Source organism: Amblyomma americanum, chromosome 6, assembly GCF_052857255.1.
Source record: "Amblyomma americanum isolate KBUSLIRL-KWMA chromosome 6, ASM5285725v1, whole genome shotgun sequence".
Lineage (NCBI taxonomy): Eukaryota > Metazoa > Arthropoda > Arachnida > Ixodida > Ixodidae > Amblyomma > Amblyomma americanum.
The window spans coordinates 68,763,156-68,785,344 of NC_135502.1; the positions used below are offsets into that span (position 1 = coordinate 68,763,156).

The following is a 22,189-nucleotide window of genomic DNA, read 5'->3' on the forward strand; positions in this document are numbered from 1 at the left end:
TTTCGGATACTTTCATTTTCTGTGATTTCATGTTATTCTGTTGTTTGTACTGTGACTACTGTGCCAAATTGTGTACAGATTTGATGTATTGTTGTGCTTCTTCTGCCAAAAAAAAAAAAAACAGGGGCTGTGGGCTGGTCAAGCTGCCTGCGAGCAGCTTTTTTCCCGCCGTCCTCCCATCCAAATCTACGATGGCAAAATAAAGATTATTATGTCTCACACTCGGCGGACACTCTAACCGCACCCTAACGGAAGGCAGGAAGGTGGGAGTGAAAGAAGAGGTGCCGCAGTGGAGGGTTTCGGATAATGCCCGGCTCTACTCTAAAATTCGTTAACATAGCACAGGAACTGCTACGTCAGGCGCGTTCCTCTCCTGACTCGTCGGCTATATCCCGGACCGCCCCCCCCCCCCCCCCCCGAGTTTTAACTTCCCTGTTGGAAGCCACTCGGTGGTCTGTGTTTACAGTTAATTCAGCTGTGAAAAACAAGATTCATCGTGCTGGTGGAGTAAGGCTGCGAAACCACCTATCGTCGCCGGAAGGCCGCACTGTGCATAATCAATCTCTAGACAGCTGGATAAAATCAAATTCTTTGCAGCATCGTTAAAAAGAACTATATCTAAAGCTAAGGAGGAATACAACGCAAATTTCAATACCTGTTTGTCCAGCCCAGAAAACTGCAAAGCTACGTACAGATTTATGGAACGCACTAACTCTGTACCTTCCAGTCCCGTAACCCAGTCTACAGTTCTGTCCCCCCAACAAGCAATAGACAATCTGGACTGCAAGCTCAGGGGCTCGCTGCGCGTTTTCATGCACGAAGTACGGTTTCTTCGATCTTACCGCATCGGCATGCAGACTTCACTGAAGTCGTTCAATCTGAGCTAATGTCTATAGTTAGTGGTCTGCCGTTTCTGGCGTTGACGGAGTCACAATTGGCATGTTGAAGGTATTAGCTCAAGACTTTGCCCAGGATATCCTACACATTGTGAATTGGTCTTTGGAAAAAGTCCGGATTCCACTAGACTGGAAAAGTGCGAAAATAATTCTATTGCTAAAAGACCCGGGATAAGGATTTGATCCTGACAATATTCGACCCATTTCTCTCTCTTCAAATTTGGTCATACTTGTGGAGCGGGTGGTACACAGCCGCCTCACGAATCATGTATCGATTCTACGTGCCCTCAGTCAGGCTCAGATTGGTTTTCGACCTGGGTGCTCGTCTACAAAGCCGGAGTACCCGGGTTCGAAACTGACCGCGGCGGCCGCGTTTCGAAGGAGGCGAAACGCAAGAGGCGCCCGTATGCTGTTCGATGTCAGTGCGCGCTAAAGATCCTCAGGTGGTCGAAATTAACAGGAGCCCTCCACTACGGGAGCTCTTTCTTCCTTTCTTCTTTCACTCACTTCTTTAACCCTTCCCTTACGGCGCGGTTCGGGTGTCCGCCGCGATTTGAGACAGATGCTTCTTTTTCTTGACCGTTGCCTAGCATTATCTGCGTCATACTTTGCGTTTTTTGTTGTGCTTGCTGTTTGGAATAATCACTGACATGTCTCGTATTTTCTGTTGTTATTTTACCTTGCACTGTTTGCCTTGTGACCCACTCCTGTATGAGCCTGTATAGGCTCACAGTATCAATAAATAATAATATTGCGCCATTTCCTTTCCTCAAAACCAGCTTTCAATTTTCTTTTTCTTTTTGGCGCGAAGAGGCAAGATCAGAGGAGATCGAAGGGCAGACCGGACAAGGGCAGATCGGACCAGGGCAGATCGATTCTTGAGTGGAGACGCGGAGGGACTCGCGGAACTCCGAGAGGGACTTCACTTAGGCGAGAGTTTGACGGGCGAGCAATGTGTAATAAAGTGTACATAGTGTACCGAAGAAGTTGCGCATTCTGCTCCGCAACGTGTTGCCGGGATCACCGAGCCATCACGAGACATCGAGATCGACGCCATTGATTACCGGTTTCAAAATTAACTGATCTGGAGTACCCGGATTCGAACCCGACCGCGGCGGCCGCGTTTCGATGGAGGCGAAACACAAAGGCGTGCGAGGCGAAACACAAATGTCAGTGCACGTTACAGATCCCCAGGTGGTCGAAATTATTCCGGAACGAACCAGCGTCAGCTCCGCTTCATCCCCGGTCATGGCCAAGTTCGCCCTGGCAAAAGGTCCACTTTGACTTTGCTGGACCGATGAAGAGCAAAATGTTCCTCGTTGCTCTCGAGGCACACTCAAAATGGCCGGAAGTCTGTGTTATGCAGAAGTCCACGGCGTATCACACAGTCCAGTATCTCAAAGACCTGTTCTCTCGTTTTGACGCACCCGAAACCATCGTGACCGACAATGGACCACAGTTCGTTTCAGAAGAATTCAAGAGCTTTGTCGAATGCTCTGGTCGTAATATCGTGAGTGCAGCGTACCATCCACGCACCGGCGACCTTCAGACAGATATTAGCCATAGCATCATTGAATATTATCATGTGGTAAAGGACGCTGCGCTCATTAGGAGGAAGGGTATGCTGTGTGCGCGCGAAACCACGTAAACGTGTTGTTGTCGCGTACGGTATGCGCATGCGCACTGTTCGGCTATCGCTCATCAGGTAGCCCGTGCTAGCTTTCAAAGACCGCCTGTACGGGCCCATCGATCGCGCTCAGTAGGTAACCTTCTTACAGCTTGACAAGTAGCATGAATAAAAATTCCTTCGATGTTACGTCTACGCCGCCCAGTTCCTGGATGCCAAACATGGCGCCTTCATCTCCAAGATCATCTCTCTCGCCTCTGGCAACGTTCTGTCTCGGACGGGTATACCTCGGGTACAATGTCTCTGCTACAAAGTGGGAGAAGAACCACCACCAACATATTACTGTCTCTGTCGTCAGCACGCCTCTACAAGCAAGGTAAAGACGTGGTGAACGTAGCAGAGGAGGAGACCGGATGCAACAGCGCCATCGGCACTTCGGGAAGGCCAGGGGTACACTCTAAACACAAATACACCTATATGGGAGTAAAAAGGAAGTAAACTGTCCTCCAGCGCACACCCTTTCATAAAGGGGTGTGCGCTAGAGGACAGTTTTACTCCCTTTTTACTCCTTTCTCTTTAGAGTGTAGGAGGGAAGCAGCAGCGTTCGAGAGGACCTGTAGTGAGACTGCGGCAAGGACCACGGCTGTAGGCCAGCGACGCTAGTCTGCATCGGGTCAGCAAAAACAGAGCATCGAGGAGGAAACTCGGCTTTCACATGCGGGGCGAGGCAAGGCGACGGCAACGTGCAAAGGACCAGCGCCGTGCGACAGCTCATCGCAGCGTGCGGTGAAAGTGACGGTGGACGGAGACACCATGGAGCTGACAATGTGGATCGACACATCGAAACTGTGAGTTTCCTCAGTCTCATTGTTCACGCCCCTGTGCACGTATTCGGGCCGGTAGGATCGTTAAGAGGTACAGAAGGTGGCATGGATAGTTATCTGCACCGACTCACACTCGATGTAGGGTACTGGCAAAGCTGAATGGCGGAAAGACGCTGCTCTGTGAGGAGCACGCGATGAAGATGGCGCTAACGGAATGTCATGAGCTAAAGCTTAAGATGGCTAAGCTCAAGCATTAAGAGCTAGTGAACTGAAGAGGGTGAAATTCTCCGAGCCACGAGAGGAGAAGCCATTTGAGCTAGAAAACAAAGGGTTACGCTGGTCAAGCACAGGTCATGAAAACAGCAGTAGGGTAGCTACAAACAACCAACCGGCATGCGCGAACGTCTGTTCGTTAGGGAAGGCTGCACAAAGCGCAGAAGTGATTTCAGTAATTTTAAAACACGCGAAGAAGACGGCGCGACAAAACTTTGTGTGGTCCTGTTTGTGCCTCGTTTTGCCGTCCAGTGTTCTTTGCGCAGTTTTAAAATGACTGAAATCACTTCTACGCTTTGTGCAGCCTTCCCTAACGAAAAGACGTTCGCGCATACCGGTTGGTTGCTTGCAGCTACCCGACTGCTTTTAAAAAGACTGAACTCAACAACCAACTAGTCGAACTTCAAGCCTTACCGCACAAGTGAGCCAGGTTTCCGCGAAACAGGTAACTCGGTTGAAGAAAATACCTCAAAGGAACATATTGCCGCTGTATTCCCGAGTGGCCGATGATCCAGCCACTCAGGTTCGCTGTGCCCCAGCTGAGACCAGGTATGAGGATGCAAGTCTAAGATTAGCCGCCGCGGTGGCTGAGTGGTTACGGCGCTCGGCTGCCGGCCCGAAAGACGCGGGTTCGACCCCGGCCGCGGCGGTCGAATTTCGATGGAGGCGAATTTCTAGAGGCCCGTGTACTGTGCGATGTCAGTGCACGTTAAAGAACCCCAGGTGGTCGAAATTTCCGGAGCCCTTTACTACGGCGTCCCTCATAGCCTGAGTCTCTTTGGGACGTTAAACTCCCATAAACTAAACCATAAACCAGCAAGTCTAAGATTTCCGGAAGTGCGTTCGACGATTCCACAAAAGCGGTCAGAGGCAAGCTGGAAAAAAGGACTTGCTGTAACCATAAAACGATCAAGGACAACAGATGTCGGATTGGCGAGCTAGCGGCAGGTGGAAATTTGACGTTTTCGCAATGGCGCGCTGAGTCGGGCAAATCGTTCGAAGTGCCCTGTAGTGTGACCGACGGCAGGATCTTTTCATCGGAACCCGGTGCATCCGAGGCAGAGGACGGAGGTTGGCCACTCGGGCCGACCGACAATGACAGTGCATGAGGACGTGCCGCAAGACTAATTCCAGTGAAGTGACTGCAAGACAGCTCATGCAGCCGCAGAGCTTGACGATGCCACGGAGCGGCAAGCGCCTATCAAGCTGGAGTGGACATTTCAATGTTTACCCAGGCAGAAACGGTGCAAATGTCTACAAGCGAGATAGTACTAGGAGACAGGTGCCTGGCTCGGTCTTTGAAAGTCTGTTCGTCGAACAGTATACTTTCCGCGCTGCAGTACGTCAAATCAAGAGCAGCAAAACCGGCCGCACAAGTCTGGTTAGACGGTGCAAGGGTTGACGTGCAGATATCTGCGCCCCACTCGCGCATGCGCAGACAGGCTCTAGCGTACGTAGGCGCCCCGCCCGCACCGTTACGATGTGTTCATAGAGTTGGCGATTTACACAGCACGTGGATTTTTGTCCCGTGACGCGACGAAGAGAGCGTGCCAGGTGTTTCGACCTATCGATGGCCGGGACGTTTCTGATCCTGGAGGGCACTAGCGGTCAGAATTACGCCCGGATGTGGCTTCGGCCTAATGAACCGAGTGATCTTGGGCGTTGATCCCTTACAAAAATTTCTTTCGACAGTCTATAGACTGTCAATTGATTTCTGTTTATGAAGTCTATAGATTCGCTATAGACAGACCCTAGAGAAGTCTATAGGCAATACAAATTCTATAGAAAGTTTATAGACAATCTATATTTAAATTTATGTCCATTCGCTTTTAGTAGACTTTTGTCTATAGACAATTACTGGCGTCGCAGTAATTGCCTGGGTATAGGAAAGGCGGTTGGTTTTAGCTAGCCATACGTGGGCGCCAGATAGTCGGACGACGCCGAAAGCCGTTGGGGAGACAGGCGCCACCGTGTGGCTGGCGATCAACGGTTCTTCAGAAGCGGCAGAATGTGGCAGGGCTATTATCTTTGTACAAGCCAGCCGAAAAACTTCCCCTTGACCCGACACCGTGCTTTCGAGAAACCTTCGGCGATAGCGGGTGACATCCCGTTCGCCGAAGAAGTCCCGACGGGACCAGCATGTCCGTTCAGGCACCAGCGAGACGCGCTGAGGTTAAGTCGGACAAGGCTGCATACAACAGAAAGCTCCGCGTTCGCGGCGACAACGGTCAGACAACGATAAGTGTCGCGGTTGACAGGTAGGGGGCGGAACACTTCCCCCGTTGCGTCGTCATTTGAAGTTTTTATCATACCGGAGACGTATACCGTTTTACCGGACGCCTCCTGCGCATGCGCTGTGGGCCCGCTTCGTTTCACCCATGTCACTGCAGGTGCGCAGGAAAGGTCCGGTAGTACGTATCCGGTATGGCAAATTTCTCTGAGACGCCGGCCCGTAAGTTTCGAGAGAAGTGGAAATCAATCAGTCTATTTGCATCAGTCAGTGTATCAGTCAATCAATCAATGCATTAGTCAATCTATCTGCATCAATGTGACGCTGGGGGAGCGCGATCAAAAAGCCGGCAGAGTTGTTGGCTTGACAAGGACCACGCTCCCTGTTACAGTCTTGCCGGTAGCAGCAGAAGCAAACAACCGGCATCAGGAGCAAACACAATTTCTTAAGCTTTGCAGTGACTTTATATCTACGAAAAAAGAAACACAAGAGAACACTAGTATTTTAAGATGTAAATTATGGGGAAAATATATATGATGCAGCGTTATTCATCAAGTAACAGTGATATAGATTAGCATAAAATAGCACAAACAATACAGTATCATGGATTAGTTTGCAATAGTTAGATATACAGTATCATACATTACTGAACAAAACAATAATTAGAAAATCTAAGCACACTATTTGGTAGAGACGACTTAAGAACATTGGCGGAAGAATATCGGATACACTGAAATTTCGAAGTTCGAGGACTTAGTGTGTTAATGTTAATATTTGCAGTGTTACACAGGTAACTGGTGTTGTAATCGCTGATGACCACAGTTGCATATGCTAAAGGGAACCTTCCAGTATGGCGTATAACGGAGCTGCTTTGGTTTTATGTTTTGGGTTAGTTGTGCCATTTCCTCCAGAAGTCTTCTGTGCGCCTTATTTCTTTAATGAAGTATAATATGAGAGTGTGCATGTGCAGGTGACGGTCTGGGATGATGTTAAGTAGCTCGAATGAACTTGCTGCGGGTGAGTCATAGGGGTAGGTGGTTATATTGCGCACTGTCTTTTTTTTTGCATGCCGTAATTGATTTGTTTGTTAACGTTGTAGTCCCCCTCTTCCTGATGTAAACAGTGTGACGTCAAAAAGGTGTGGCCCGATGGGCAAAATCGTCACTTTCCGTTCTGAACCCGCTTTGTTGGTCTCGAGTGCTCCACCGCCGCCTTTGTTGATTCGAGGTGCCTCGAAGCTTTTTTTCACCCGTCGAGAGCCCCCTCACTACGGCGCATGTTTTGCCCATCGGCCCAAAACACGTGCGCTGATGATGTAGACCGGAAGAGGGCTATTGCACGCGAGACTGACTCCTGAAGGTTTAAAAGCAATTCCGGGAGCCCAGTCCTTTACACCACCGCGGTGGCTCAGTGGTTAGGGCGCTCGGCTACTGATCCGGAGTTCCCGAGTACGAACCCAACCGCGGCGGCTGCGTTTTTATGGAGGCAAAACGCTAAGGCGCCCGTGTGCTGTGCGATGTCAGTGCCCGTTAAAGATCCCCAGGTGGTCCAAATTATTCCGGAGCCCTCCACTACGGCACCCCTGTCTTCCTTTCTTCTTTCACTCCCCCCTTTAACCCTTCCCTTACGGCGCGGTTCAGGTGTCCAACGATATATGAGACAGATACTGCGCCATTTACTTTCCCCAAAAACCAATAATTATTACTATTATTAGCCCAGTCCGTCAATGTGGTTTAAGCTTATGCGTTCTGCACCTTCGGCTCTGCCGATAGGAGCGGTTGTCCCAGGTTAGACAGCCCCAAAGTTTCGTTTCTCGTTTCATGTTGCTTCTCACCCTGTAAGTGTACATAAACTTCATTATTTTCTTTACTGAAAGAACCTTCGTCTCCAAGATCATCTTTTTGCCTCTGGCAATGTTCCGCCTCGGACAGGTTTACGTGAGGTACAGGGTGCCTCCTATAACGTGGAAGAGCCGCCAAGATGAGCGAATGACCAATTCCGCATACCGGGTGCTTCAAGTTATTCATAACAAATCTTTAGAACGGCAATTTCCAGATTTGCACTGATTCTAAGTGTGCACAGAACTTTACGGAGTCGTGCAGCTACCACTGCAGCCCGTAGCTAGCGTGAGTGGCACTCAAGAAGTACAGTATACAGGGCGTCCCAGCTAACTTTAGCCAGGCTTAAAAATACACCGAGGCACTCTAAGACGACGCGACGAAATGCATGCTTCTGGTTATTGTATGGAGCAACTCACGCTATTTTTGTATTGTTCTTAATTGCATAATTAGTCGAGATTAAATAACTAACTTCGCAAGCAACAGAGATGGGCGAAAATGGCCAATGAGAAAGTTGTAGAACGGTCCGCGAAACGTCCGATTGAAAAGTTTTTACCTTTCCATCTGTTACGTATGAGCTTTTTTTACGCTCACTGCACATGCCCGCGAAATACCAAAAAAATTCCACGTGACATGCCCGCTTGCGCATCGCGATAGCAGCGCTCTCAAACGTTCCGTGTAGGAACGAACAGATCATTTAGTCCGGTATGCTACCGCTTAAAAGGTGACAGGGCTGCGACGCAGCAGCTGGCTGTGCGATTTACGCCAGCGGTATGCTTCCCTTAATTGCGGCGCTCGATGATAGCGGCCAGCGGATCTAGTCCTTATCGCTTGCGCTCGCCTAATCGCGCAGCCAGCAGCAGCGTCGCAGCCGCATCACCTGGATAAATGAGCTGCTTGTTTGTTGGGCGGAATGTTTGAGAGCGTTGCGATCGTGGCGCGCAAGCGGACGTCACGTATTTCTTTTTTTGTATTTCGCGGGCATCTGCAGAGAGCGAGAAAAAGCTGATACGCAATAGATGGAACCCGCCGCGGTGGCTCAGTGGTTAGGGCGCTCGACTACTGATCCGGGGTTCCCGGTTTCGAACCCGACCGCGGCGGCTGCGTTTTTATGGAGGAAAAACGCCAAGGCGCCCGTGTGCTGTGCGATGTCAGTGCACGTTAAAGATCCCCAGGTGGTAGAAATTATTCCGGAGACCTCCACTACGGCACATCTTTTTCTTTTCTTCTTTCACTCCCTCCCTTATCCCTTCCCTTACGGCGCGGTTCAGGTGTCCAACGATATATGAGACAGATACTGCGCCATTTCCTTCCCCCCCCCCCCCCAAAAAAAAAAATTATTATTATTAAATCCGGAGCAACTTTGCTTGTCAAGTGATATCCCTGCTGAAAAATATTTCCGCCGGGCCTGTTCCCGATTTACGTCGGTAAAAAATTGGAGGGGCCACATAAGCTCTCCCTGAAGGCTGTGACGCGATAGCGTATAATGGGTTAATGCATATATGCCGAATTGGTCCTTCTAGACTTTACATTGGGAGTCCTCATACCACTCCTGGCGCATGAAGCAGCTGTTAAGCGATGCGCTACTGCACTGTGATGGCAGGTGCTGCCACCGGTGGGGCTTGTGCGACTCACGTTTCTCTTCCCGAGGCACCAATCATTAATTTAACTGTCACCTGTCACGGTGAGCAGTTTGCTCATAATCCAGTGGTCAGGTTATGATGCCGCAAGGTCACGTAACCTAGTTGGCCCACCTGCTTCCTATAGGTTGCTTTTCTTGACATTCGATGCAGCGTCCTTGGGCTTGGCACCCGAACATCATTGGCGCTGAGCCACTGCGGCAAGTGGAAGATACTACTCAACAAACTCAGTTTTCAGACAAGAAAAAAAATTGTCATGTCTAACTATTATTATACAAAATAAAACTGCTTAGAAAGCAGGAAAACTTTGCTTGTCCCTCAAACTTAAAGTGCAATCATAAATGAATGCTCATATTATGTTTCATTCCTTATTGGCGCTACTTGCTCGTAGTCTTCAAATTAAATTTCGACTACACAAAGATCTTTAACATGCGCAAAAAAAAAAAAACAGTATACGGATGTAGCCTCTGTCGAAACGCGGCCGCCGCGGTTGGGTTCGAACTGGCGGCTCCGAGTTAACTGGCAGGTCTTCCAATCACGGAACAGAAGGTAGGGCGTTTTTTTCTCGTCGTTTAATCATACTCTTTATCATCGTAGCCACCAGAGCATATTTCTGCGTGTTTTGATCCAATACAAAGCTTCTGTACTGGCGAGCCGCTCTTGCATAGGTGTCACCGTCCCATCCTGTGGCATGGTGAAGACTAACTGCAAACCTTCTCTTAGGCACTGCGGCAGGTGCCACGATTTGCGAGGGCAGAGCAGACGGCTCTCACAAAGTAGATGTAGAGTGGTGGCGCTACTTCCATAGAAGCCCATACGTTCAAAACATCGGCCTAAGTTGCGGAGCCTGCGCCCTCTTCGATGTGTGCGGACAACTGAATTATGACGTCATAATTAAAAAAAACTGGGAATCATAGCCACGTGATTTTTGGCGGGAGAAGTAAATTCTAGAATGGCTTGACGTTCAGCGCCACACACGAGACAAAGACGTAGAAAAAAGACGCGACGAGCGCAGACTACCGACGCTATTTTTAGTAGTACGCGCTCGTTTTGTCTCCTTCCTTCGTCTTGGCCTCGCGTCTCACGCTTAAGTCCAAGGTGTTAAGCCCAACTATTTGTCATGTACGAGAGGAATAGTTATAGAAATAGTTACAGCTCCTCGTTTGAGAGCCGTTCTTGGGCACACGAGTTTGCGAGCAGTGGGTTGTGACGGAATTCTGCCGATTAGTTTAGCTCGCATAACAGGAGACAACAGTAAAAATGTTTAAACAAAGTCAGTTTATTAGTTGAAAATCATCGAAGACAACAAGGAATAGCTACACAAGAGGTTGCTGAACAAACCCATGATACAAGTGTAGACTTGGCAGAGCAGAAATCGAGCACAGTGGCCTCCTGTGCATAAATGGCATAAGAGTGCCGTATATTGCGCTGCATTCCCCGGTGAAATCAAGGCATGTTTTTTAGAACGCATGGAGGACCAACATTTTTGGCTGGTAGAGGCACTCATTTGAAACGGGACACCAAATCACCAAAGCCACTGTAAAACCCAACCGTTGCAATTCGATGCCAACACAGTAATTCTCGCTATCACACTTTCCTACGTAGCCACACTTCTTCGTCTGTTGTGCGCTCTTCGTCTCGAACTGCATCGTCTTTCCGAAGGCAGCAGCGTCAAAAGTGTACAACCAGAACTGTGGCTGGTAAGGCAAAAAACAAGAAATGCACAGGTAGCCCACAAGAACGTATCACGAGGGCAAAAAGTAACCAAGGGCTTGAAATCAACGCTGGCTGATAAAAGGGGAACAGCAGCACGCAACGAAATCACGAGATAGCAGGCGGATGGCATAAGAGCCGCTGGCCGCTATTGCAAAGGAACGCGTACATATTGTTTTTTCTTTCTAAAAGCGTTGTACTTCGCAACAAAATGCACGCTATTTAAACATTTTTAAACGAGTAATTAAATTTGTGTTTCAAATCCTTATAAATAACAATTATGTGCAAATTATTGTTCTCTTATTTGTGTTTGTCCGCACACTTCATTTTGGCGCTTCAGTTCCGCAGGTTTACTGATGTCGCTGGCGCTTGGTTCTAAACTGCATTCGAGCTCCGGCTTCGCGGCCTGTGTAAGTTTACCTTGGCTCTCACGGCTCTGGGTGGGGTGAAAACGCGACCAGACCGCCAGACCATGTTTGCAGCTTGGCTCGAACCGGAAAAGACTTGTGGCTTCAGGGCAACGTCCATGCTCCGGGGCCTAAAGCTACATCATTCACTCCGGATCAACGCGCTCTGACTGCTACACCGGCGTTGCCGCTATCACCGCATCGATCCAGTTAATGCTACTCATTCAACTTCCATGGCTTCTGACAACTTCGTTGCTTTATCGTGGCATCGCCTCGTCGCTTTGAATGACGAACGCCGGAAAGAAGCGATGACACAGCTCGATGTTCTGAGCATACTCAGAAGCAGAGTGGTTCGTGTATACAGTATGCCCGGAACTACGGCACTTTATCTGCTTTATCAGAAAGCCAATCAGCGCCCCAGTCGATCGCAGTGACGACAATCAGTAAAGGCCGTGCCTGGATCGGGAGGGGCCGCTTGGTTCTGTCAGAAGTGCCTCAAAACGGCGCGAAGCCGTGATACGAGCGAAGCACGCTTCTATGGGGAACTTGCGCTAAAGTTTGCGGTGCCGATTGCAGCGCCATAACAGACTGCCTAGCGAGAAGAGCAAGCAGTTTTGGGTAGTACTATTAGTACTTTTCCGCGCCACCTTCAGGCGCTTATTGGCGTGAGCCTCCGCGCTCTGTCGAAGGCGCACGTGCCGTGCGTCAGCTATCTGGGCTACGCCAGGAGAAGCTAGGCAATCAATGCTGTCAGCCAAAGGCGGGTATCTAATCGCGCAGAATGTGTTCTTGCGTTTGCTGCGGCCCAAGCGGCTGACAAAAGCAGTTTTTAGTCACCGAATGGAACAATTGCAGTGCCACCTTGGCAGCGCAGGTTCCCCATAGAGGCGCTACATTCATGAGCATGAATGGAAGGCGCAGAACGTGAACGATGTCCTATGCGTAATTACTCACCACGCACGTTTTATCATGCCTGGACACCGCGAGGTCTGCTGACAAGACAGGATTTTCGACAGGTAAGCCTTTTCGTCTTAAAGTAGTGACGAACGGGCGTCGTTCGATGGGCCGAAAAATCAAAACCAGGCGCCCCTAGCAAAATAATTGGCCTACTTGTCACAAGGGCCACAGGGATCTACTAGAATTCGGTGTGCAAGTTATTATCGCGGCGCTGTTTCGTATAACGCCCGCCTGCTGATGCCACGTGGGTGACAAGCGATATTAGAGGCTGCAGGGAGCAGAACTTGATGCTATCTCTCACTTATCAATGGCTTTTCCGCTTTCCTGTCCGATAGCGCCTTTATATGCCTACAGCTGGTTCCATTTCACTACCGCTGCATTTAGACAAATGTCTTCCAGTCGCATAGGTGCCTTCTGCCCTTACTGTAAACGAGAGCCACCGCTGAATCTTCGCCTGGGGCCTAGTTTGCACCGCCCCTTTCAATGAGTACCTTTACTCATGTGGTCACAGGGGCTCTTGCACGAACATGCATCGAGGAGCTATTGAGTCTGTTCACTGACCGCGCTTGTTCCGAAATCGGACAGAATCCGACAGCACAAGGTTTACATTTTTTTTTTTGTAATTCCTCAAGGGTTTTGGATTAGTAACATCGCATGAGGTGTGGGCAGCTGTAAGAACTGTGGTGTAATATATTACCAAAAACGATGTTTTCGAGTTAGATTGGTTGGTGATGTGGGCGACTTCGGCATGGAGGCCATTCCAGTCGTGGGCGGCGGAAACGAAGCACAAGCGCTGAAACGTCGCAGTGCGAGCACGTGGCGGGTTAACGGCGTTGGCTGGCTTATGCTGGATGCGCGGCGACAGTGTTGCGATGAGCACGTTATCATCTGAGGGAAAAGGACGAAAGAACTAGTGATAGAGGTAAACCCCGGCAATTCTGCGACGTCATTCAAGGGGCGAAATATGTAGCTGATAACGCTGCCAATGAGTGCGTTATCCGACTTGACTAATTTGGTGGCTCGGCTATGGATGGATTCAAGGGCGTCAGTAAGAAAGTCAGTGACGAAATTTGCTGGATTAACTTGACCGCGGCTGGCAGTAGACAGGAATAACTGAAGGTCATTGAAAGAGGCCTCTGTTTTAAAACGGATCCGGTTCGGCTCAAAATAGTGACGGTAATAACGATGCACAAAATGGCGGCGACTTGTGGTCACCATCTTTGCCTCTGACCTCCAGCCACCAGGGAATACGGTTCGATCTTCAGAGATGGTCCAGTCCTGAGTTACGGAGAGTATAAGAAGTCTAACCACCCTGCAGGGTGTCACCTTCAATGACAGTTCAAATGTTCATCTGCGGTTTGAATTGATTCTAGAGCGAGAGAAGGAAGAAGTTTTGCTCAGGGGGTTAAACTTTCTTCGTCATCGGCCACCACTGATAGCAGTCCCACTGCTGTACAGAGAAATTATTGGTCCGCTATGAATTGATAGCTACGTGAAAATTGTCGCCACATTGATGCAATGAGGATTCATTCATTCGTCCGTCCGTCTGTCCGTCCGTCCACTCACCTCTGACCGGAGAAAGTAGTGCACGGATACCTTGGAGGAAGCCAGGCGTAGCATGGGCGGCAGAAAGTTAGGTTGGCCCACGAGATTAGGAAGTTTGCGAGTCTTCCTGGCCGCAGCTGGCGCAGGATCAGATTTATTGGAGAGATAAGGGGGATGCCTTTGCCGTGCCATGGGCGTAGTCGGGCTGATGATAATGACCTCGGAGAAATGGTCGGTTAAAGTGTTGTTCCTTGTGTTCTCGCCGACGCGCTCTTGGGCCGTGACTCGCTAGTATATGCACGGTGCGCGGCAAAAAAGAAGTTGCAGTCAGCGCAGCTGGCGTCTTCCCTTTTAGCCCTTATCTGTGTTTTTGTGCGCCTTTATCAAACGAGTGCATACGAATACTGCGTCAACCGGACGTCCTAAACCTGATTATAACGCTGCTTTTATCTATTACCAAAGCGGGCGGTCAGAGATAAATGGAAAGGAGGAAAGATGAAGAGAAGGGAAGCTGTTGTTCTATGTGTGCTATATAGAAAGTTTATTTGCGTGCTTACAAAATTGAAAGGGGAACATCAACCAATGCACATGACAGTGAAGAAACATCAACCAATGCACATGACAGTGAAGACAGCGCCTAGACGATGAACTTAGACACGGGTGAAACGGGGCCCGCTCTACTGCTTTAGGAGCTCTGCAGAGCGGCACGGGAACGGTAAACCGACGGCTGAGTGAACCGAGGACTTCCGTTTGGCGCTCCCTTTAGAGGAGCGCCAGAACAATGAAATAACACACGTGAATACTGGCAGGGGAATAAAACGGGCTTTGACTACTGTTTGATCATGCGATTCGGACGGCAAACAGAGGTCTAGATTGTGCGTGGTATACGTGCTGCAAAGAACGGGTACAGGTAAGTGTGTGCGCTCACGGACGTTGAAATTGCAAGCGCGGAGAGCCCGAAGCTCTTTGATGGTCGTCGCTGCAGCATTGTCAACACGAGTTCATGCGGGGTCACACGCGCGGTGCGCATGGAGCGAGGGCAATCATTTTAACTCTTTGTGAATGCTGACCTGCAGGTTGAAGTGCTGGCGAACTCTCTCTGTTGGGGAGTTTGTTTGCAGCTGAGGCTGTGGGCTCAAACCGACCGTGGGCTCCAAGCGGACGCGGAACAGGAACTTGAAAGAAAGTTGCTCTGCTACTTCCACCAGTTGCTTCACGAAATCTTTAGGTTTTAGTTTTACCCCCTTGGTTCTTTTAAATGGGTATATGTAATTGCTTTAAACGATAGTAGAAAACACTCTTACAATGCTTTAATAATACTAGAGAGGGCCCTTGACTTTCTCCTTATCGTGCCTATTTAAATCGTTCAATTTGAACGATGGCGCAAAATGGCCCATTTTGCGCTATCTGGGCCTCTTGTGGGCAAGTAACGCCATTAACTATGTTGCAAAAAAAAAAAACAACTGTTCTTCAGTTTCGAATTTCGTGTTTTCGTCAGCCGTATGAGGGAGTTTACCATGAATGGCAGTTTACCGGCATCCCTCAAGAGGAAAGTATGTAACAGCTGTATATTTTCGGTAATCACCTACGGGGCAGGAACGTGGAGGCTAACGAAAAGGGTTCAACTTAAATTGAGGACAACGCAGCGAGCTATAGAACAGAAACAGGAATAGAGCAGAGTGAGTTGGGGAACAAACGCGAGTTAATTACATGTTTTTAGGAAGTTTGCGGGGATAAGGTGGCCTCGGCTGGCACAGTACAGGGCGAATTAGAGGGATATAGAGTCAGGTGCGCGTCTCGTAATTTAGAATGTGAGCGTCATTTTTTCGTCACCGAGAATACCCTAGCTTGTAGGGGGCTATATACAACTCAAGGCGCATGCCGCACGTCTGTTTTGGAATCGTGTCGCTTTACACGCACAATTACATCTTCGATGTCTCGAACCACAATGCCGTTTTAGAAATTCAAAAACTGGGTTCGTTTACGATGCTGAATGCCTCCTATTTCTCAACACCGGGGTGTTACATGGACCAAGAGGGAAACGACGCAAGAACGCCCCGGGCACAGCAGAGAGGTCAAGAGCACAGGGCCCGCAATGAAAGAGCACAGAGCGCCCAAGCCCAGAACACGCGCACCTCCGAGACACTTCGTTCACCTCGTCTTCACCAAGAATATCCGTTGCAATATTATTGTGCCCTATAACCACAATTTTAGAAATTTAGTTAATGATCGTTAACTAGTAGTCTTGTAACTACCTAATACCGTGGACATAATGCCCGCCGTGTCGCACAATCAACTTGAGAAGATCGCATTATCGAATGCTTCACGGATTTTTAAAGAAAGATCTATACAGAATTAAAAAGAAAACATTCTGAATGTGCACTCACTACTCTTGGAGTAGAGTGGACAGTCGGGCATGGCAGAAACACAAATAAAAGGGCACTCGCGCAGTTCTTTCTTTGTCTCCGGAGTTTTTCATAGACCTTTACACTTTTCACAGCTTTATCGAGTGTGCGTGCGTGTTGGGCTGTGCTACGCATGCGCAGTATACGCCTGTATGAAATCAGCCAATCAGAACGCTGCTGGCACAGCGCAATAGAAATATGGCAGCGCCTCCCCCCCCCCCCCACACACAAAAAAAACATAAAAAAAACAAATGTGTAAAGTGTCTGTACGTTCGTCATTATACATCGTATATTCATTTCTCTCTCCTGTTCCAATCGCCACGACTGTTGCTGCTTCTTTTCGATCCATTTCCTCCTTCCATGAGCGCAGAGTTGCAGGCGTGCAGGCAGAGACCGACCTCCTTTCTGTACTTTCCTGCGAATTAACTCTCTCTCTTCCTTCGGAGTGATTTCCGCTGCCAAACACAGCAGAAAGTCATTGTAATGTTGGCAGTAATCAAGGACGATATCCTGTCGCTGATTACTACCACAATGGACAAGTGTCCTGTGGCTTTTAAAGCTTTGGACCTGACCACGCTGTAGCTGCTCAATGGTGTTATGGTGGGCTGAGTGGAACTTGCATTATTGCATCCAGAAATCTCTGCACTGAGAGTGTTATTTGACGCTTTTTGACTACTCGGTTCTTTGGACTCTAGGCGAGTCCCCCTGACCCAGTCGTACAAACGTCGTTACGTGCCCCGCTGAACGCTTCGATTCGTCCCGAGTGCTTGAATTAAAGGAAGGAAAACGCGACAAGAGAGACATTTCGTGTGGCGAAAGTAGATGCTGCTCAAGACGTTGCCCGTCCAAATTAGTCGGCCGGAACTGCGACCAGCTAATTATATTTCCGTAGGATGAAGGGCGAAACGGAACAGCGCTGAAGTAAAAATCAGTTAAGTAGATTTGCGAAGACGTTTAGTCTTTGGCAATAATTGATGCTGAAGGGGCTGACGCCCCCATTTTCGTCGTCTGAAACATTAGCTACCACCTGACAGGAAAATACTTTAATGTAAAAATTACAAAAGTGATAAAGATGCATTGACAAAGCTGAAACAACTTTAATGGACTCGGCTAAGGTTCTCGTCTGCAGTTTTTGAATGGACGTTTGCCAGCGGCGAATGAACTAACTTGCTCTGCCAGCAAACCGGACGCATGCCTTGTTTTGCTTTGCTTTAATTTCCATGCCTCCTCCTCCTCCTCCTCCTCCTCCTCCTCCTCCTCCTCCTCCTCCTCCTCCTCCTCCTCCTCCTCCTCCTCCTCCTCCTCCTCCTCCTCCTCCTCCTCCTCCTTTTCTTTCTCTCGAAGGTAAAAGACAGCCTACGACAAAGTCACCAAATATCTCGACCCGCAGTGCAATTCAGGCATCGCGTAACCAACGAAATAAAATTGGAGAGAATGTTTACAACATTCGTTTACAGTGAGAAATCATGGCGTATCCATATATGCAGACTTGGCCTTTCTCTATTTAACATGCATAGATTTCTGGGTGTTCTCCTACCACGCCTGGCGCAGTCGTGTAGCAGTTAAGTGGTGCGATACTGCCCTGAGATGGCAGGTGCTGTCACCGGTGGAATTTGTGCGATCCATGTGTTTGGAAGCAAAGATCCAAGCATTTAATGTTCGTGAATACAAGTGATTTGTGTTTACAGGTGCGATTTTACGTGTCTCTAATTCCTGTGTGCCAAACTACACATGGGACAGAGGGGAAGAAATAAAGTGAAATGAAAATGATGACGTCAGAGGGTCACGTGTCCTAGGTGGCAGGTGGGCCAACGGCTTTTCGCTCACAACGCCGACGACGACACCGATGACATCGGATTTTCTGCTGGACGGGAGCATTAACTCTATCGCGTTAAAATACAATATTTTGAACAAAATGATTCCATTCCCGCATTTTCGAGCGAATGTTCCCGCAATTAAATATTTCGCACCATTACCATTCGTTTCAGCCACAGCTGAAATGAACTGAATTTTGTTTCTGAATATTTACACAAAGCTACTAATTTCAAAAAAAGTAAAATCCGGGCGTGGCCCGCGGCTAGTTTCTGAAGATCCGCGGATGGTGGCGCCGCCTACGGGCTGGGGAATTGCCTACTATTGGCGCGATGCAGTGTTTATTTTTATATATATATATACTATACCAATAGCGTTAATTTGAGCTGCGTGCTCAGAGCTGCCCAGAACACATTGAACGGCTCTTTGCACCTAGTTCATCTGAACACCGCCAGTGGCGCGATAGTCAGCTGACTTCCGATTTTCGGACCAATCACACACCCGAGCTTTAGTACGTGGGCCTTATGGAGAGTTCCACAATTGGCATGACATAGATCACTGTGACACGATGAATCACAGCTAGAAAATGATTGACATCGCCGAGCTTTGTATCAAAGGCTCCTCCGGTGGCTGAGAGATGAAAAAGCTGTTCATGGGGGCAAATTTAGAATGTCGACTTTATATGCGTGTTCGACATTCCATAAAAGCGACTCCGTCGAACACCGTGACTGAATTCACTAATCTACGGTACCTTGCAGTTCCTACCGTGGTGGATCCGTGGATGTGGTATTCAGCTGAGTCTGTCTGTTCACGAGCTCGACCTCTGTCACTGAGGTTCCTTTTGATGATGGCAGAATGCAGAGAAGCCTTTGCATTGAGATTTTAAATCCCGGGTGGTCGAAATAAATCCGCGCCCCTTATCCGCGGCGTGACTCATAGCGGTGTTTTGGTATGCAAAAATCTAGACGCGAAGTTGCGCTTCGGCTAACAGTGAGATTAAGCGAACCGAGACAGGCGCATGCGCCCAGACAAGGAGGAAGGCAGGTTGGCGTCCTGTTTTTTACAGATCGGATTCGGTGAACGGCGATGCTATCTCAATCAACTGACGAACTGATATGGGCGTCGTGCAGAAGACGCCGATCACTGGTATCCTTGCCATTCTTTGCTCTTTCCTTCCCCTCCCTTGCTTTTGTGGCTTATGGCTTATGAGGGTTTAACGTCCCAAAAGCGACTCAGGCTATGAGGGACGCCGTAGTGAAGGGCTCCGGAAATTTCGACCACCTGGGGTTCTTTAACGTGCACTGACATCGCACAATACACGGGCCTCTAGAATTTCGCCTCCATCGAAATTCGACCGCCACGGTCGGGATCGAACCCGCGTCTTTCGGGCCAGCAGCCGAGTGCCATAACCACTCAGCCACCGCGGCGGCCTTTCCACTCCCTTGCGGATGCGCTAATAACAGCCTTAACAGGACAGGTCACTCACTGGTGTATGGAGCGCGTGGATGGGCATGAAGCAAATGTCGTCACTGTAACGCATAATCGTGTTCGACATACGTACGTTCCAGTCAGTAACAAGAACTTAAGCGGATACTTTCAAAAGAAAACTTGAAATGAATGGAACCAGGTTCTAGTCAGAAAACACAATAAGATACGTGATATAACGTTACAGTTACATAACTTTCCGTGCGGAGCAGCAATCCACATACATGTGTCTGAAACACCGTTCATCGATATTCTTATGTGTATTCGCGTTCCGTATAGCCTACTTGAACCAGTTGAGCCTAACCTTTATGACGCAAAAACACACAAAAATTGACAAGACCTACATGTGCATTAGATCTCTTCCCCGCCATCCTCCCTCCACCTCACTTAACATCAACCAACCGCTTATTTCTTTTTTTTTAAGCAGTGCCTGCATGAGGATCTTTTTCAAAGCTTAAGGTGACAGTTGTCGACGTTGTCCGCTGTCGCTGTATTATTTTGCAACCGAGCGCTTCTGTGTTCACACGCTGACCAGCGAGAGAGTGATTGAGCTGACATGTGATAAAAAGATTCAGGTTGTCCTGGAGAGAGATAGAGCAAACCTTTATTAAGCAAATAGAGAGGATGAGCCGGCGCAGTTGGGGAGTGCCGACATCTTGGTCCTCGTCCCTAGACCGGGATGCCGCAAGATCCCGCCGCCTCGGGAGCTTGGCGTGCGAGGTCAGCTTGTGCGTCGCTCTCGAACACTCGAGGAGGAAGGTCTCCCAAGCCTCTTAAGTGAGGGGGGGGGGACTGTGTCGACAGGCCCACACCATTTAGGATAAAGGACAGAGCTCGTCCCAGTGTTGTGGGCACAAAGGATTAACTTCCGGGTCATAGCAAGCAGCCATGGCGGGACACCAGTAGGTGTTTTGGTATATTGGTTTATTGGGGTTTAACGTCCCAAAGCGACTAAGACTATGAGGGACGCCGTAGTGAAGGGCTCCGGAAATTTCGACCACCTGGGGTTCTTTAACGTGCAGTGACATCGCGCAGTAAGCGGGCCTCTAGAATTTCGCCTCCAGCCACCGCGGCGGCTACCAGTAGGTGTTCGTCTGTAGCTGTCGCAGAATGCGTTCGCCTGCCTTCGACAGCCCCTTTGCCGGTGTAGGGAACAGGAGATGCCTGTCTTTGTAGTAGTCGACGATTTGTTGAAACCGCAGAAGCGGTCTGCTAGGCAAATCGGTTGTGGAGGACGCGGAAGTAGGTGCTCGGAGGATAAGTGTTCGTGCAGCCGCATTCGCAGCTTCGTTACCACGGAATTCCTGGTGGGCCGGTGCCTACACGATGCGTCTAGGCGTGGGTTCGGAGCCTTTAACGGCGTTGTAGAGTATGTCATACGCTAGAGGACATACCTCGCCCTTGACATAGCTCTCGCAAGCGAAACGCGAGTCTGAGATAACAACCTTGCATTGGTCCGGGAGTCGTTTCGACATGAGAATACTTCTTCCGTTCGGGGTAAGGTGAATAGTCTTGGAATCACCTCTTCCTGTATGAATTGAGCACTTTAACTTTCTCTTCCGGAGACCGCGAATAGTTGCACTTGTCTTATCGGTGGACCGCGGCGACAGAGACGTGGGAACATTATTCATGTGCGGTAAATACGGGCCAAAGAAACAAGCAAACACTTATTCCGTTCTTGTTCTTAAGCGCCTGCTTTCGAAACGGAAATTAACCACTTAAACACGCAAGTCTCGGCAGCTTTCTGTGAAGGATACTTGGCGATCTCTAGATCCATACTTCAGACTGGAGGCATTGAAGTTGGCACAGATGCACAGCAAGAGTGCGCCAGCGGAACAGTCGACGGAGAAAAAGCGTCCAGGTGGAGCGAATAAGTAACAGTTATAGTGAGAGGGGCATATTTCAGAAAGAAAGCAATACATTAGTGCTGTGTTTGTAGAACAGAGTTCAATATGCGATATTAGCACGATATTCGCACCAACAACGAAAAACAGAAGACGGAAAACTGTGACTTGTAAGTGGTAAAAGAAAAAAATAAACTCTCAGCACGATTACAATGCTTGGCAATGCTTTATTACAACGCAGCTGTTGTGAGCGAGCTGCGCTGCAAAAAACTGAAAGAAAAAAAGTGCAAAAGACTTGCAACAGTTGCAACTACAGCAACTTTCTTATTGAGTTCATCTGTGAAGCACGAGTAGGTAACAGAGTACAAAATTCACAGGGACACATAATTACCCTATGTGTGAGCTGTGGAAAACCATTAGAAGTTGTTGCTGCCTATGCTACAAGGGACGTGACTTCCCAACAGACAATGGGTGAATTTATGACCGATGACACATTTTTTTTTTCTGATGACGCTTTTATAGGTATTGCATTAAAAAAAAAAACTCCCAGTCGCACACCCGGACAACGGGGGAATACGGGGCGCACACTTCTGAGTGCTCATCCTATTGAGATTCTTTCTTTGATGGCAAGGTCGCTTTCGTGGCACTAACGGGATCACAGTTCGGGGCTTATCCATGAAAGACTGCCGGCAC

At 48.8% G+C, this 22,189-nt stretch overlaps 1 protein-coding gene across 1 annotated transcript in view; it reads left to right on the forward strand.

Moving 5' to 3' along the window:
- Positions 1 to 11,988: 11,988 nt before the first annotated feature.
- LOC144094761 (uncharacterized) overlaps positions 11,989 to 22,189 on the forward strand; it is a 440,689-nt gene continuing 430,488 nt past the window's right edge. The window contains exon 1 of the mRNA XM_077628670.1: positions 11,989 to 12,464. The gene's annotated coding sequence lies outside the window, so the exon portion shown is untranslated. The remainder of the gene's footprint in view (positions 12,465 to 22,189) is intronic.